We start from the raw sequence: 17,426 nt of genomic DNA, 5'->3' as shown, positions 1-17,426 counted from the left end.
CCGGATGGGGATGACTTTCGCTGACTTCCAGGACGATGGGAAGTAGCTAAGCCGGAGACACTGATTGAAGATCAGCGAGAGGTGCTCAAAGAACGGCGCACTCATGTGTTTGAGCTCGAGATTCAGGATGCTGTCGAAGTCTGGGGCCTTCATGTTCTTCGACGATTTGATATAGGCCGTCAATTCGTCAGCTGAGATCTCCAACTCCTCCGAGAAGTCGTTGGGAATCAAATGGATGTTGTTAGCATGCTCGTTGACGGCTGCTTCGTGTGGACTGACGATGTTCTGCCCAAGATTGTGTGAGCTGACGAAGTGACGACCTATTTCAGCGACCTTCTCTGCAGGAGTTATCAAGCGATCCTTAGAGCCATTATTGTCTAGTGGGATCAAAGGTGGAATGGGCCGAGGCTTGGATTTTAGAATTTTGGTCATTTTCCAGAACGGCTTAGCATAATCTGGGAGAGTGCGGATCTTATTCGAGAAATCGTTATTTTTATGTCCACCATTCTGGCCTTGATAATTTTTGTGATTCGATTGCAGCGTGTTTTAAACTCAGACAGTCCAGTACGCTGAAACTCTGCAAGTGACATTCCGCAATCGAATCAAATCTTTGGTGAGAGTATCGATGTTTAGGAAGTTGCTTACCTGCCTAGCCATCGGTACATGTTGCTCGGGCCGCCGTGATCGCCTCCTCGATAGCGCACAGCTGGCGGTCGATACTTTCTGGCGTCTCCGGACGCACCTCGTAGTCGACGGTGTTATCGACGCACTGCTGGAAACGCTGCCAGTTCACTCGGTGGTAGTTCCGCTGTAACTGCTGGTGCCGATTGACCGAGGAGCCCAGTTCCGCCACCACCGGATAGTGATCCGAACTGAGCTCCTGGTATACAACCGGCTGCGAGACGTGGTTACTCAGGTTTGTTACGTAGAGGTCGAGCGTTGCGTGGGCACCGGACCGACTCAGCCGAGTGGGGAATCCGGGCTCAGGATCGTAGTGGCCTTCCTCCATGTCGTTGCTCCAGATGGTGCCGTTTCGATTGCCGCGACTGTTGCCCCAGGCTTGATGTTTGGCATTCAAGTCGCCGGCAATGATATACTGGCCTTGCCTCCGCGTCAGCTTGACGATGTCCCTCCGAAGGGCAGCCGATGATCCATCGCCGGCTTTGGCTTGCGTTGGACAGTAGGCCGCGATGAGCGCGATTGTGCCGACCGAAGTGGTGATTTCGACACCGATGGCCTCAATGACACTGAGCTGGAAACTTGGAAGCAGACGACAGTTGATGTTGTAGCGAAGAGCGATGGCCACACCACCTCCCCTGGTCGGCCGGTCGAGTCGCACGATGCGGAAGTCCGGGATGTTGATGTTCACCTCCGGTTTTAGGTGCGTTTCGGTGATGAACGCCACGTCTATTTCCTTCTCCTCAAGGAAATCCTTCAGCTCGATTGTTTTGCTCTTTAGCGAGCAGCAGCGTTCCAGTTGACCAGGCCCACCCTAGCAGCCATTTTCAATGATGAACATGCCAAGTGTGAAGACCTGGTCGAATCGGTTTTGCAGCCGCGCAGTCGAGTGGCGAGCTGCGCGAAGATCGGCATCAGTTGCTCCGGAGTGTACAGCGGGGCAGATTCTTCCGGTGGGACGGCTTCGTTCTCCGACTGCCGACGGAACCCAGGAGGAGGAAGCGGGGCCATTCGCTGGTGGATGGTGCCGACGATGCTGGAGCTTGACCGATGCAGCTGCCGCTGCCAGTCGCTTGTGCGGCTGTAGCGGTGGAGTATTGGAATCATGACGGGGAGCCGGGATGGCTGGAAAGTTCACCTCGTTGATTACAGGAAACCCGGTCTTCTTCGGGATGGTCCTGGTGGAAGCCTTCTTCCGGATTTCCAGGAACTCGGCTCGCTTTGGGCAGCCCTTTGTGGTGGCCCGATGTTTGTCGCCACAGTTGGCGCATTTGGGATCGGCCACCTCCATTTTGTCGCACTCGTCAGTCGGATGGGGTTCGCCACACTTGTTGCAGCGCGGCTTCATGCGGCAGTTCCTGGTGCCGTGCCCGAAATTGAAGCAGTTGGTGCATTGCGTGACATCGCGGTGCACTGGCCGATATCGCTCCCAGTCAACGACGGTGTAATTTATAACGCCAACCAGCTTCAGGTCCTTCCAGGTAGTGGAACCGTGCTCCAGATGGATCAGGTAAAGCTGGTCGCGATATTTCCTCGCCTTGTCGTGACGAGCGATCTTGTGGACGGCTACTGGCTTCAGTCCGCAACTTTCAAGCTCTGCTTGGAGCTCTTCCTCCTTCATGTCGTGAAGTCCTCGCAGCAAAGCCTTGAGCGGCTTCGTGCCGGGGTGGTCATGAGTGTAGTACTCATACTTGTGGACCTCGAGGAACTCCACGACGGATTGATGATGGTCCCTGTTGGCCGGCATCACTTTCACGCCCTCGCTGCAGAGCCGAAAAGTACATTTCAGCCCCTTAGCGATCAGCTGGCGAATTTTTGGGCGTAAATCCGGCGGATCGCCCTTCACAAACACGGGCGGGCACTTCTCCTTCCGCTCCGGTTGCACCTGCGGCAGCTGCGATTGCTGCTTCTTCCTCTTTTTCGGCGGATTGCCGGCGTCATCAAGCGGCAACGGCGAGAACACGTTGCTCTGCAAAAGCTGCTTGGAGGGGTTACCCGCGCATCCAAGAGCAGTGCGCTTAGGCACTTTTCCAGCGACCGAATCGGCCACCGAGTCTCCCATGACGGGTCCGGGAGAAAATAACGCCAACGCGACAAGCGAAAACGTAAACAGCGAAGAACGAGAAAAAACACTTCGAAAAAATGCGCGAGCAAAAAACACGTCCGTACGTGTTGCTGTCTCGAACTGGAATGTGCTAGCGAGCAAAAAACACGTCCGTACGTGTTGCTGTCTCGAACTGGAATGAGATGAGATGACCTCCTCTTTGTTGTCCGGTATGACTGCAAATATTGTGTAACCGTCACACACTCACCAAAGGGGCGTGGCTACAGGTTCAACTTTATTGATTACAAGAAAGCAGCTCATCCGCGCGCGCGAGCCATTTCGTTCAAGATGTCGCGGAGACCAGACCATGGTACCACCTTCGGCATCGGCGGAGCTCCTACCGGAGATTTTATTCCCGGCGATGATGTGGGTCGCGCGGTCGTCGTCGTCAGCATCAACAGCACTCGGATGAAATTTTCTTGCGGGTCTCTACGATGGCCACGACCGCCACCACCACCTGACGAAAAGTTTCATCCGCATCATGACTCATAAATCTCAATCAACGAGCCCTCTCATGCGAACGAAATCGTCCGTTCTCCGTGACATGCAGAATGAAAATGACTCGCGCACGCGAAACACGGGGCTTTTTATACACAGGGAAAACGAAGCAGTGGATCAAAAGGCCCGTACGTTACTGCAATCTGATGTCCGTGTTGGGGATTTATGAACGGGATTGAATTTTTCACCCGGTTTGAAAAGAAATAACATTTTCAATAGCCCGTCATAAGATAACTTCGTCGAGTCAAGTACGAGACACTGAAGACGGGCTTACTGTTGAGGTCGAAATACGTATCTGTCAAGATACAATTAAGTGGTGGAATTCAATGGGATTGTATAAACTCGTCTTATGACAGGTGAAAACATTCCACTAAAAAGCTCAAAATAATTTTCTTATCATTTTCAATAGTTTAACGTTGATAATCAATAGTATCAATAGAATTGGCAAATTGATGGAGTGTTTCCGAATCGATTGATAAGCAAATGTCGAAAATCCATCGAAAGATAAAAACGCTATTACCGTTTGAAATCTTACATGATTTCGTGACCGTCCCCAATTTGGAAATTTTCATTTTGCACCCTGTATCTGAGGCTTCCCCTTAGACGTAGTTTACGTCAAAAATGCTGGCAAATTAATTCTTTTGTGTAAAATGGTGATTCTGAAAAATCATTATCTTGATAGAGAATTTCACTTGGGAACAACTGACGCCATCCATACGAATACATATTTGCAGCACCTAAGATCAAGAGGCGCGCCCGTAATTGTGCTGCTGGAATAACAAAACCGAATAAGAATTTCACTGCCACTGAAGCCATCTCCCTCCGATGCGCGCTCGTGATTCTGCTACGGATGGCAGGCAACTTTATGGCGTCGCCAAGCGGTTTATTTTCATTTTGAATAAAATTCGCCTCGCCTCAATCTTCCTTTGTGTAGAATGGTGGCCCTGAGAAGAACCGATTAATTTCAAATATGTCGACGAAGACCACATGATTGACGACACGAGCTGGAATTCGCTCGGCAACTCTGCCGATGCTGGAACCGCTCTCCACGACATTTCAAATGAAATGCCTCGCGCGCGCGGGAGAGCAGTTTCCTTATCATCAATAAAGATGGATCATTAGTCCCGCCTCTTTGTTGTCCGCTATGGCTGCAAATATTGTGTAACCGTCACACACTCACCAAAGGGGCGTGGCTACAGGTTCAACTTTATTGATTACAAGAAAGCAAGTCCTTCGCGCGCGCGAGCCATTTCGTTTGAGATGTCGCGAAGAGCAGATCGTGGTACCACCTTTGATATCGGCGGAGCACCTACCGGAAATTTTATTCCCGGCGATGGTGTGGGTCGCGCGATCGTCGTCATTAACATTAGCAGCGCTCAGATTAAATTTTCTTGTATGAAGTAGGAGAATGATTTTGGCAGGTTTTGTTCTGATGTCAGGGGGGTTTTGTTGACCAAATTTTATGAAATTTGGCCACAATATTCTTTGATATGCAAAAAATGTTTAGGCCAAATTTGAGCATAATTAGTTACAGAAAACCTCCTGACAATAATAGAACAAAACCTGCCAAAGCCGTAATTTCCCCTACTAACGATTGGCTACCATCAATGAAAGTAGCTCTCAAGTCACAACTTGAGGTGAGATGAATTTTGATCAAAGTAAAACTTAATTGCTTGGCAGATTGTTTTCCGTCGGTAGTAGAATCACGAGAGCACGATTCTGAGAAAGACATATAATTTTGGTAGATAGTCATCCATGCGAAAACATTTTTGCAGCTTCTCCGTTTGACGCGCGCTCGTGATTCTACATACATACAGAAAACATACGATGATTCAACTCATCCATGAGCTTTTAGGTGCTGAAATGCCACGCGCGCGCGGAAGAGCAGTTTTCTTATAATCAATAAAGATGGCTCATTAGTCCCGCCTCTTTGTTCTCCGGTATGACTGCAAATATTGTGTAACCGTCACACACCCCCCAAAGGGGCGTGGCTACAGGTTCAACTTTATTGATTACAAGAAAGCAGCTCTTCCGCGCGCGCGAGCCATTTCGTTCGAGATGTCGCGAAAAGCAGATCGTAGTCCCACCATCGGCATTGGCGGAGCCGGTTGTATACCAGGAGCTCAGTTCGGATCACTATCCGGTGGTGGCGGAACTGGCAGCGTTTCCAGCAGTGCGTCGATAACACCGTCGACTACGAGGTGCGTCCGGAGACGCCGGAAAGTATCGACCGCCAGCTGTGCGCTATCGAGGAGGCGATCACGGCGGCCCGAGAGCAACACGTACCGACGGCTCGGCAGGTAAGCAACTCCTTAAACATCGATACACTCACCAAAGATTTGATTCGATTGCGGAATGTCACTCGCAGGCAGTTTCAGCGTACTGGACTGCCTGAGCTTAAGGCACGCTGCAATCGAATCACAAAATTATCAAGGCCAGAATGGTGGACCTCAAAATAACGACTTCGAATAAGATCCGCACTCTCCCAGATTATGCTAAGCCGTTCTGGAAAATGACCAAAATTCTAAAATCCAAGCCTCGGCCCATTCCACCTTTGATCCCACTAGACAATAATGGCTCTAAGGATCGCTTGATAACTCCTGCAGAGAAGGTCGCTGAAATAGGTCGTCACTTCGTCAGCTCACACAATCTTGGGCAGAACATCGTCAGTCCACACGAAGCAGCCGTCAACGAGCATGCTAACAACATCCATTTGATTCCCAACGACTTCTCGGAGGAGTTGGAGATCTCAGCTGGTGAATTGACGGCCTATATCAAATCATCGAAGAATATGAAGGCCCCAGGCTTCGACAGCATCCTGAATCTCGAGCTCAAACACATGAGTGCGCCGTTCATGAGAGCACCTCTCGCTGATCTTCAATCAGTGTCTCCGGCTCAGCTACTTCCCATCGGCCTGGAAGTCAGCGAAAGTCATCCCCATCCGGAAGCCTGGGAAGGATCCTTCCTCACCCAAAAGCTATCGTCCCATCAGCCTTCTCTCAGGATTATCCAAGCTATTCGAAAAAGCTATTCATCACCGGTTACTTGAGTCTGCCGAAAATCTCAACATCTTGCTCGAGGAACAGTTTGGTTTCCGACGCGGTCGGTCAACTGTACACCAACTGACCCGAGTTACCAACGTCCTCAGACGGAACAAGTTTGTCTCGAAAACATCCGCGATGTCGAGAAGGCATTTGACAATGTATGGCATGATGGCCTGGTGTACAAACTACAACGCTACAATCTTCCCAGCTACCTGGTGAAAATCATCAACAATTACCTGTCGGCAAGGACATTCCGGGTCTCAATCAGCGGAGCGAGTTCCAATGCGCACAACATCGTCGCAGGCGTTCCCCAGGGCAGTATCCTCGGGCCCCTGCTTTTCAATCTGTTCACCTCCGACATGCCAGAACCTCCAGAAGGCGGCATTCTGTCTCTGTTCGCAGATGACACATCCATCGTCTACAACGGTAGAGTGATCAGAGCGCTAGTGGCAAAACTCCAACGAGGCCTGGATGCCCTGACAGAGTACCTCACCAGCTGGAAGATCTGTATCAACGCGGCGAAGACCCAGGTCATCATTTTCCCCACTCCAAATCCCCAAACTTGTTCCGCCTGGGGACTGTAAAATCATCCTCAATGGCACGACCGTGGAATGGGCCAATGAGGCCGGCTACCTTGGTTTGACCTCGACAGCAAGCTTATTTTCAGGCAACAGGTTGAAAAAACGGTGACAAAGTGTAACGTCTTTTTTAAACTACTGTACCCTTTTATCAACCGCCGGGCGTCATTGTCCCTGAAAAATAACCTTGCTGTCTACAAGCAAATCATCCTCCCTGTGATCGAATATGGCATGCCGGTCTGGGAGAGCTGCGCTAAAACCCACCACCTCAAACTTCAACGGGTCCAAAACAAATTCCTGAGGATGATCCTCAACACCCCTCCCAGGACAAGAACATCCGAGGTCCACCGTCTGGCCGGAATAAAAACCTTACATGAACGCTTTGGTGAGTGTAAAGAAAAGTTTAGGGTCCGTTGCTTGCATTCGGATCAGGCTCCAATTAGGGCGCTAGTTCCAATCTAGGTTATCAAATTTCTTATTGTAAATATTAGTGTACATATATTAGTATCAAATTTAAAAAAACACACCAGCGCCTCCTAAAGGCCGTCATGATATATCATATTAACACTTAAATAACAATGTAAACATAAAAATTTAAAATTGAAGTTGGAGGGCCAAGCCGGCCGAGCACTGTACATGTAAAAAATAATTGTAGAACAGAAAATGAAACAATAAAGAAGAATTTTACTACTACTACGCGCGCGAGCCATTTCGTTCGAGATGTCGCGGAGAGCAGACCGTGGTACCACCTTCGGCATCGGCGGAGCTCCTACCGGAAATTTTATTCCCGGTGATGGTGTGGGTCGCGTGGTCGTCGTCATCAACATTAGCAGCGCTCAGCGCTCAGATTAAATTTTCTTGTCTGAAATAGGGGGAATGACGGCTTTGGCAGGTTTTGTTCTATTATTGTCAGGGGGGTTTTTGTTGACCAAATTTTATGAAATTTGGCCACAATATTCTTTGATATGCTATGATATGATATGATATTTGATATGAAGTACTAACGATCGGCTACCATCAATGAAAGTGGCTCTTGGGAGCGTCCACAAATTACGTAACGCTTAGAGGGGGAAGGGAGCTTGGGCGACCCATACATAATTTTTAGATGCTTCATACAAAAAGTGTGACATAGGGGGGAGGGAGGGTTGAAAATGCCTAATTTTTGCGTTCCGAAATTAAAGGATCTTCCCTTAAGGTGACTCGGGGAGGCACTACACACCGTGTTATTTTTCCTATCTTTTGTCTTTTTCTGATATTGTCACCTCGTAATTTTGGAGTGGCGTATTTCGGTTTTCAGTTGTTTGATGTAACTGTAAATGTATCAGCATGTAGATTTCGAGTAAGCACGCGCCGGTGATACTTTTTCAAAATCATATTTGTTGAAAGAAGAAATCAGAAGGGTTGTGTACAAGACACGACCGCCCGACGTAAACTACGAATAACCTTTTGGTGCAATGATAAATTTAGCGTCATGCAAATACTACCTAGTTTGTTAAACGCTACAGAATCTACCTTCACTGTTTTCTTGTAATCAAAAGAGAATGCGTCTCCTTCTTAATCGGTATGGGTGCAAATATTATGTGCAACCATAACACTCACCAAAGGGCGGGGCTAGAGGGTTTACGTTATTGACTATAGGAAAGCTGCTTTTTAGCGTGCGTGAGCTATTTCGTTCACAACATTTGGACTATCGATTGCTTGTTACACTACGATGACATCTGTGGCGGTTATTACAGTAGCGCGGTAAAGTACATTTCTGTATGCGAATTATTCTATGCAGCCACTGACGCGCGCACGTGATTCGGCTACCGATGAAAACTTTCTGCTGTTACCAGGCGATTTGCACTTCGCAGAAAAATTGTCTTGGTTCAACTTTCTCTTCTATAAAATTGTGGTTCTGGAAAGAACCGAATTATTTTCCATAAAGCGCCTTTCCAAACACTAACAGCAACAAAACCAAAATGGCTGAAAATTACTGCGCTATGGTGGGGTCTTCAACGGTTTGACTGGTATCGGTAAAAAGTGACATTTTCTCGGAAGATTCTGAGTTGAATAGACGAGTGCGGATCATAAAATCTGTGCGAAATCATTTTGCGAACTCCACTTGAACAATATAAAATGGGATATCAGAAAATCAGGTACATCTCGGAACACATTCTTCCTCCTAGCAAAATATTTGGTGGCCCTGAAAAAGGGCCGTTTGTTTCTGTTGGCATGAAGCCATTTGAAGTGATGTTCATCGCGTGCCGGTAATCGCCTAGATGATGTCTTTTAGGATGGTGGTCCTACAAAGGGTCGTCTGTCAAGCTGGTTCGTCGAAAATGATGTTGAGTACTGATCTGACGGTGTGCTACTGACCAGTAAACATATACCAACGGCAAGAGAATAATTGAACTGCTGAATGTCCAGGTAAGAAAAGACATCCTTCGGTGTGCGTCACCGTACTTGAATTGTGCTAGAATAAGTGAATATAAGAGAACATAATTAATGGAAATAAATGTATTCGTTTCTATGGGAAAACTCACCATGAAAGACTATATGTTCTGACTGTTTCACAGCTGATGTAGAATAGAATCTAGGTAACCGTGAGTAAGAATCGCGAGAATAGAACACATCTTGTTGCTAAAACAAAGTAAAGCCCAACCAGAGGTTGGCCAGGACCCTCGACCGGCAAAGACACCACGATAACATGAATTAATTGTGTTGGGAAATATCTTTCGGATACCTGAAGATATCCGCGAGTGGGCCTCACAGGAATGGAACGCAATAATTCACAGTACGTGAATGTCCAATGTGCTGAAAATAGTTAATGTACAGAAATCATTGTTAATGAAAATAATTTATTCGTTTCTACAAGACACCTCACCTATAAGCTCTGACAGTATAGCTGCAGATGCAGAATATCCTCCAGGTGATCTTGAGAGACGATCGCTGAAATGCAACCCATGTTTACAGTGTCGCGCTTGTAGCTCGAGCAACCATCAAACGGCAAAAGATACTCCGACAGAAGGAAAGAGTTGTTTTGAGAAGCGTGTCTCAGGCATGGAAGGATATTCGTGAGCGGGCGTCTCAGGGATGGGACGCATTACATCAGTTGAAGTACACCTTTTCAGGTGAACAGGAATCGTGGAAGTGCAACGCCAGGTTAACAGCGTCGCGTTTTGGCTCGAACAAGGTAGAGCTCCACCGGAGGAAGGCCAAAACCCTCAACCGGCAAAGATACCCCGACAGCAGGAAAAAGTTATGTTGCGGGCACAGAAAGATATCCGTGAGTGGACGGATGTACACAATACGTTGATGTCCAATGTGCTAAAACTAGTACAGAAATCATTGTTAATGAAAATGATTTATTCGTTTCTACAAAATACCTTACCATAGATACTATAAGTACTGACAGTATTGCAGCAGATGCAGAATATCCTCCAGGTGACCTCGAAAGAAGATCGCTGGAATGCAACGCCAGGTTAACAGCGCCGCGTTTGTGGCTCGAACAAAGTAGAGCTCCACCGGACGAAGACCAAAACCCTCAACCAGCAAAGATACTCCGACAGCAGGAAAAAGTTATGTTGCGGACACGGAGACACCTCTCAGCTGAACAGGAATCATGAAAATGCAACATCAGGTTAACAGCGTCGCGTTTTGGCTCGAACAAGGTAGAGCTCCACCGGAGGAAGGCCGAGACCCTCAACCGGCAAAGATACCCCGACAGCAGGAAAAAGTTATGTTGCGGTCAAAGAAAGTTATCCGTGGGTGGACGGATATACACGGTACGTAGATGTCCAATGTGCTGAAATAAGTACAGAAATCATTGTTAATGAAAATGATTTATTCGTTTCTACAAAATACCTTACCATAGATACTATAAGTACTGACAGTATTGCAGTAGATGCAGAATATCCGCCAGGTGACCTCAAAAGAAGATCGCTGGAATGCAACGCCAGGTTAACAGCGCCGCGTTTGTGGCTCGAACAAAGTAGAGCTCCACCGGACGAAGGCCAAAACCCTCAACCGGCAAAGATACCCCGACAGCAGGAAAAAGTTATGTTGCGGGCACAGAAAGATATCCGTGAGTGGACGGATGTACACAATACGTGGATGTCCAATGTGCTAAAATTAGTACAGAAATCATTGTTAATGAAAATGATTTATTCGTTTCTACAAAATACCTTACCATAGATACTATAAGTACTGACAGTATTGCAGCAGATGCAGAATATGTGACCTTAAAAGGAGATCGCTGGAATGCAATGCCAGGTTAACAGCGTCGCGTTTGTGGCTCGAACAAGGTAGAGCTCCACCGGAGGAACGCCGAGACCCTCAACCGGCAAAGATACCCCGACAGCAGGAAAAAGTTGATTTGCGACACTTCTTCCAGGCACAGAAGGATATTCGCAAGCGGGCGTCTCGCACTACAGCAGTTGAAATACACTTCTCAGGTGAACAGGAATCGTGGAAGTGCAACATCAGGTTAACAGCGTCGAGTTTTGGCTCGAACAAGGTAGAGCTCCACCGGAGGAAGGCCAAAACCCTCAACCGACAAAGATACCCCGACAGCAGGAAAAAGTTATGTTGCGGGCACGGAAAGATATCCGTGAGTGGACGGATGTACACAATACGTGGATGTCCAATGTGCTAAAATTAGTACAGAAATCATTGTTAATGAAAATGATTTATTCGTTTCTACAAAATACCTTACCATAGATACTGTAAGTACTGACAGTATTGCAGCAGATGCAGAATATGTTCCAGGTGACCTTGAAAGAAGATCGCTGGAATGCAATGCCAGGTTAACAGCGTCGCGTTTGTGGCTCGAACAAGGTAGAGCTCCACCGGAGGAACGCCGAGACCCTCAACCGGCAAAGATACCCCGACAGCAGGAAAAAGTTGATTTGCGAGACGTCTTCCAGGCACAGAAGGATATTCGCAAGCGGGCGTCTCAGGGATTGGATGGAACCTCACCATCAGACATTTTAAGTACTGATAATATGGGCCGGTGATACGATAAGTAGGAACAGTATCTTCTACATTCTGCTCGTAGATTTCGAACAAATGTCAGATCGAGACATGTTCCTCCGAGTGTGGTTGCTTGAGTAGGATCCGTAGCTAATTCCATGCGAAGGTATTGCCTCATGAAGTCAATAAACTCGGTGTTTTCTTCCTTCGAGACATCGATGTTGAAATCACCAGTCACGATTATGGGCATGCTCGAATTCACGTACATACAGAGATTCCGCGCCGCGAAGAGTTTCTTCTGTTTGGTGGTTGTGCTGGGAGATATGTACAACGCAACCAGTAGTGTACGGATGCCCATAATATCGACCTCAGCAGAACTAACATCGCCATATTCATCTGCCATAATGAGCGTTGTGTCGTTTCTTCGACTGGCCTTTTGAATCGTATGAGGGCTGGCTACATTAAACGCTGACCTGTTTTGGTATATGGCAACACCCGCTGCTCTCGTGCTGGATCGCTTGGACTGGGAAACGCAGTTATATCCTGATATTTCAGTTATGGTGCCATCATCCTGCCAGGTTTCACTCAGTGCTAAAATATCTCCAGTCATCAGTACATGGTCTGTACTAATATCCAGAGCATGAGCACCCACACTCTGAACATTTGCGGATACCAAAACAATGCCAGAACCCTTGGTCGCCACGAACTGCAGTAACTCCTCGCTAATGGTGCACAAACGATGATTCGACAGGCGTGTCATTTCCGTTCGAAGTTCCCGTATCTTCGGTGTGTCGCTACCCTTGGCATGATGAAACTTGAAGTCGTTCTTGGCGTTGGTCAGAAACAGACCATCAAGGGAGGACACTCTGGAGAGGCCAACATACACCAGCTGTTGCTCCTGTCCTTTCTCGTAATGGTACACAATTTGCGGGAATGTTCCACCCTGGGATTTGTGTACCGTTAAAGCACAGGCACTGACCACCGGGAACTGAACCCTTTTACATTTGACACTCCCGAGGGATACGTTCACCGACCGTTTGCCTATTGGTGTCCAATCCTGCTGCAAGACACCTGGTTTTGAATGTACGAGCGGCCTGGATTTCACTCTCAAAATCCGTCCAATAGAATCGTTCTCAAATTTTAACCACAGTCGTGCAACTTGCTGTTCAGGATCATCATCGCTTTGTTCTATATACATCAGCTCGCCGATTGCACCGTTGACAATCCCGTCTTCTACTTCGACGTTTGTTGTGATCATGTAAGGCATTCCAATGGTGAGACGCAACATGTAAGGCAACCCGCCGGCTTCCACAACACTCATTTTGTGTATCTTGTTCCTGGCGCTTGCAAGCTGCTCGTTAGTCCTGTACCCATTGAAAAGATCTTCGGCCAGACAATCCAGCCCGTCCGTTTCTCTCAGTACGTCGCTGTTGTACTGTTCCACGTCGAGGTTACGATGAAAGAGGCGTATGGCGTTGGGTACATTTTCCTTGCACCATTGGACTGTACGAAATCGGCTTTCGATGAGCTTAGTTTGTTCATCTGACAAGCGTTCACCATTTCCAATACTCGTCAGGACAGCTGAGAATTCCTCATCGCTCTGCCTCATGACCCTGACAAGGGGATGAAACTGTAGTGACTGCCAAAGAACAGCTCCATGCATAGAATTTGCAGGTGGCTTGAACACAAATCTTGCATTTACTGGAGGAAGCTGGCGAAAGTCTCCAACGAAAATGATGTCCATTCCTCCAAAAGCATCATCATACTCGCTTCGGATCAGTGATGGGAAATGTCAAAAAAATGTCATGGGGTTGCTATTACTAATTTGCTAATAACTTTTTTCAAAAGTCTTTTACAACTCGGATTTTTTTATTAACATGTAATGCTTAAAGGATCCTACAACTTTGCCAAACAGGTCATTGTTCTAAATATACAGTGTGAGGCATGATAACGAATTTAAAAAAATGTCACGGAATGTCATGACATTAATGTCGTTTGACACTAATTCGGCTCTCACGCCGCCATTTTCAGTTTTAGAGCAATGATCTATTAGAAAAAGTTTAAGTATTCTTTGAGTGCTTTATGTTTATATAAAACATACGATTGTAAATTACTTGTGAAAAAAGTTATTAACAAATTAGATCCATGACATCGATATGACATTTCCCGTCACTGCTTCGGATGTCTTGTAGCCGCGCGTGAATTGCGTCCAGTATATTGGCGCCAATCATGCTCACTTCGTCGACTATGATAGCCCGAACGTGCGCAAATGCGTTCCGATAAAGCTGGAGGGTTTCGAAACTTAATTTTGCGTTGTTCCTGCGGGACATGGTCAACCGGAAGGCAGAGTGAACTGTTGTTCCACCAATAGCCACTGCTGCCTTTCCTGTAGAAGCACATGCAACGTATGCGTTGTTCTGGGCGTTGTGTGCTTGACTAAAACGGTTGTATGTTTCCATCAGGATACGCAACGTGAAGGTTTTTCCGCTACCAGCCGGGCCAGTGAAGAATATTTGTAGCGGTTTTCTAATGTCATCGAAGCTGTGGATCGAGTGGATGACATGGATAATCAATGCCCGCTGCTCAGGATTCGTGGCTCGTACCATTTGACAGTATGCTTCTTTATCGATAACATTAGACCGCTGTTTAACGACTGCGTTCAACGTGTTCGTTGGCAGGTTCTGGATATCGTCGTCGTTTGGATCCATATGGATTGTTCGCACACAATCATTGAGTTTGTCTGTGACAGTCTCCTGCTCTTGACCTGCGTCGGCACCACACATACGCAGGTACTCCTCAACAGTATGTTCGAGATTAAATTCGCAGTCGTATTCCTTACGTTTCAGAAGCAGAGCGCTTTCTTGATTGTCATACAACTGCAGGAATTTGTTACAATCAAGCAAATCGCACATTTCATTGCGGAACGGCAGAAACAGCAAAACCATCTCCCGCTTGTAGTCATCGAGGTCAGACATCGGATACGCTCGCCAACGCAACACACGTGCAGTGGATCGACGATTATATCCGTTGGTGGAACTCTTCACTTTCGTGTAGTGCGCTGCAAAATCAGCCAAGCAGACATCCTCTAGACCTTCACGTGCCTCGTACTTTTGGATGATGTTGGATGTCCATATGTCGACGGAATCATCTGAAATGCCTTCTTCGTCCATCTGCTTTGTACGCTTTCTTGTCTTGGTCCTTTCGTGCGGCCACATGGTAGGAATGAACTCCACCTTTCTACTGGCCTCCGACATAGATTGACGAAGAAGGTACCAGGCAGCTTCTTGTGCAGACATTTCAACGGAGTTTAGCATCTTGATGCCGACTTTCTTCAATAAGGACAGGTGGTCTTGATCCGGGAACTGCTCAGAAAGCTGCACAAGATCACGGTGCAAACTGCTTATGCCACGATTCGCCTTGTTTACGTACTCGACGACGTACGCTGCACAAGAAAACTCTTCAAGGATGAACTGGAGATCCATGTTTGACTGCAAGACATTGGCGATCCACGGGTTGAAAGGATTGGTCCATAATTCCGTCATCAACCGTTTGATCAATACCGTTGGTCGTGTTATAGATGCACGGATAACATCAAGGTAAATCTCAAACGAACACTTGCAATCGGCGAGAAATTCGTCGAGAGTGTCGAATGCTTTGGTCTCCAGTACATTGTGTATCTCTACGGACCTCTTTTTGAGTTGTGCACGGCGTCCATCATCAACCGTGAGTGGCAGCAAAATTCGCGTTTCATCCATCGGCCAGTATGGGATGTTGAATCGGCAGCTTTTCTCACCTCGCTTGTAGCAAGTAAAGGTGTGTTTGTGCACCTGGTTTCCGTAGCTGTCTGGGAGATCTACAGCTTTCACGGAACAAATGCTGTCAATCAAATAAACAGTAGATGGCATGTGCTCTCACCAGGATCTTTATTCAGCCACAGCAGTATGTGTGCATGGGGACTTCCGCGATGTTGAAACTCAATTCGTTTGAAGAATTCCAATACACGGAAGTTCCCGAACGGGCTTTTTCTCGACGATTGCAGTAACTGCATTATTACATCAACTAGCTTGTTGAAGTATATACAACATGTCACCGGATCCTCATTCACCAGTGTTGCCCGTTGTAGTGCCGACAGTTGCTGCATAATATTGCCACTTATGTTTCCACCTGACAACTTCTGCAGTGTTTCCAGCAGGAGAGGCCATTTTGTCTCACTGGCACTTAAAGTAAGGAACATCGTCGGTTTTCCCAGCTGCCGAATCATTGCGAATAAATCGCGTTTACGTTGCTGCCAGTATTGCACCGAATTTGGGATGGACTTCAAGAAAGACAAATTCCGATCGATGCACTGTTCAAGGAATTCTTTGTCCTTCAGCATTTCTCGTGTTATATTCGCTGTCCCCATACACCGAAACGTGTTTTGAAGTCCTTCGGAAACGCGCAGTCGAAGAATTTTCATTGCCACGTAAAGCAAATGTTTCGGTTTAACAGCTCGTCTATCACGTCGGCGCAACTCACTGGTAGCCATCATGAAAGGCGTTACCCGTACTTCCGGATTGAACGTTCTCGGCTGTCCTAGATATATGTCTGGAAACGATAGCTCCTCAGCGTGCTCATCATAAATGATGGATAGTGGTACTCTGTTCTGCGCCGGGGCAATCTCCAGACACTTATCCTCGTTCCATAGTAGGGTCTGCTGTTGTACAATCAGCATTTCGACATCGTTGTCGCTCTCCATGGTTTCAATGGCATCATCCACTCGAAGTTGGGTATCGATGGCCTGCAGATTATCCTCGCTTAATGTTATGCCATTTCGGCGATACAGGGTGTGGTGACCAGATACTGCAGCCAAGCTTTGATTGTTGCCTTCTTTACCCATCCAGACAGGTAACTAGTTTTGTGGATCAAGTGTTTCTTGATTGACACATTAATGGCTCTGTCATCGTCGAGTTGGCGCGGAAGTTCTTTCACCATTTTATCCACATCCACAGGAACGTTTATCACCTGACCAATGATGCCGTAGCTGCCTGCTGCAAATCGTAGTCGTCTAATTTGCATAAATGGCAACCGTGGGGCGATGAAACGTTCGCTTATTGGATCCAGTGGTGGGAGATGTGGATTTGACGGATACTCCGGGAACTTAAAACCGTTAGAAGTGGCTAATAACGGCACCTTTCCATGTTTCAGACTCGTTCTACATGTGACGCACGCAAACAAGCCTGTGGTTTCCAAATCGATTCCGGGCAATATCTCAAATGCTGCAGCAGTAAGCAATTTGAGGTCATTGGAAAACCACAATCTGTCGCACACGCCACACGGAAAACCGAAACGATTGTTGACGAATCTCTTTTCGAATTCCCTCGTCGCACTTTCCAGGTTTGGCTCAAACGGTTCTATAAAAATCAGATGAGATTAAAGAGAATTTTTAATTTTTCGAAGATCATATATAGGTCTTACCCTGGCCCGAATGCTCAGGATACGAGAAACCATCCTGTTCGTCACGCATGCTGCTATCGGCGATCGAAGATCGAGCGGGACACGGTGATACTATACCATTCTGATCGAGATTATCGT

This window comes from Armigeres subalbatus, unplaced genomic scaffold (assembly GCF_024139115.2).
Source record: "Armigeres subalbatus isolate Guangzhou_Male unplaced genomic scaffold, GZ_Asu_2 Contig1940, whole genome shotgun sequence".
Classification (NCBI taxonomy): domain Eukaryota; kingdom Metazoa; phylum Arthropoda; class Insecta; order Diptera; family Culicidae; genus Armigeres; species Armigeres subalbatus.
This window is presented reverse-complemented; position numbering follows the sequence as displayed.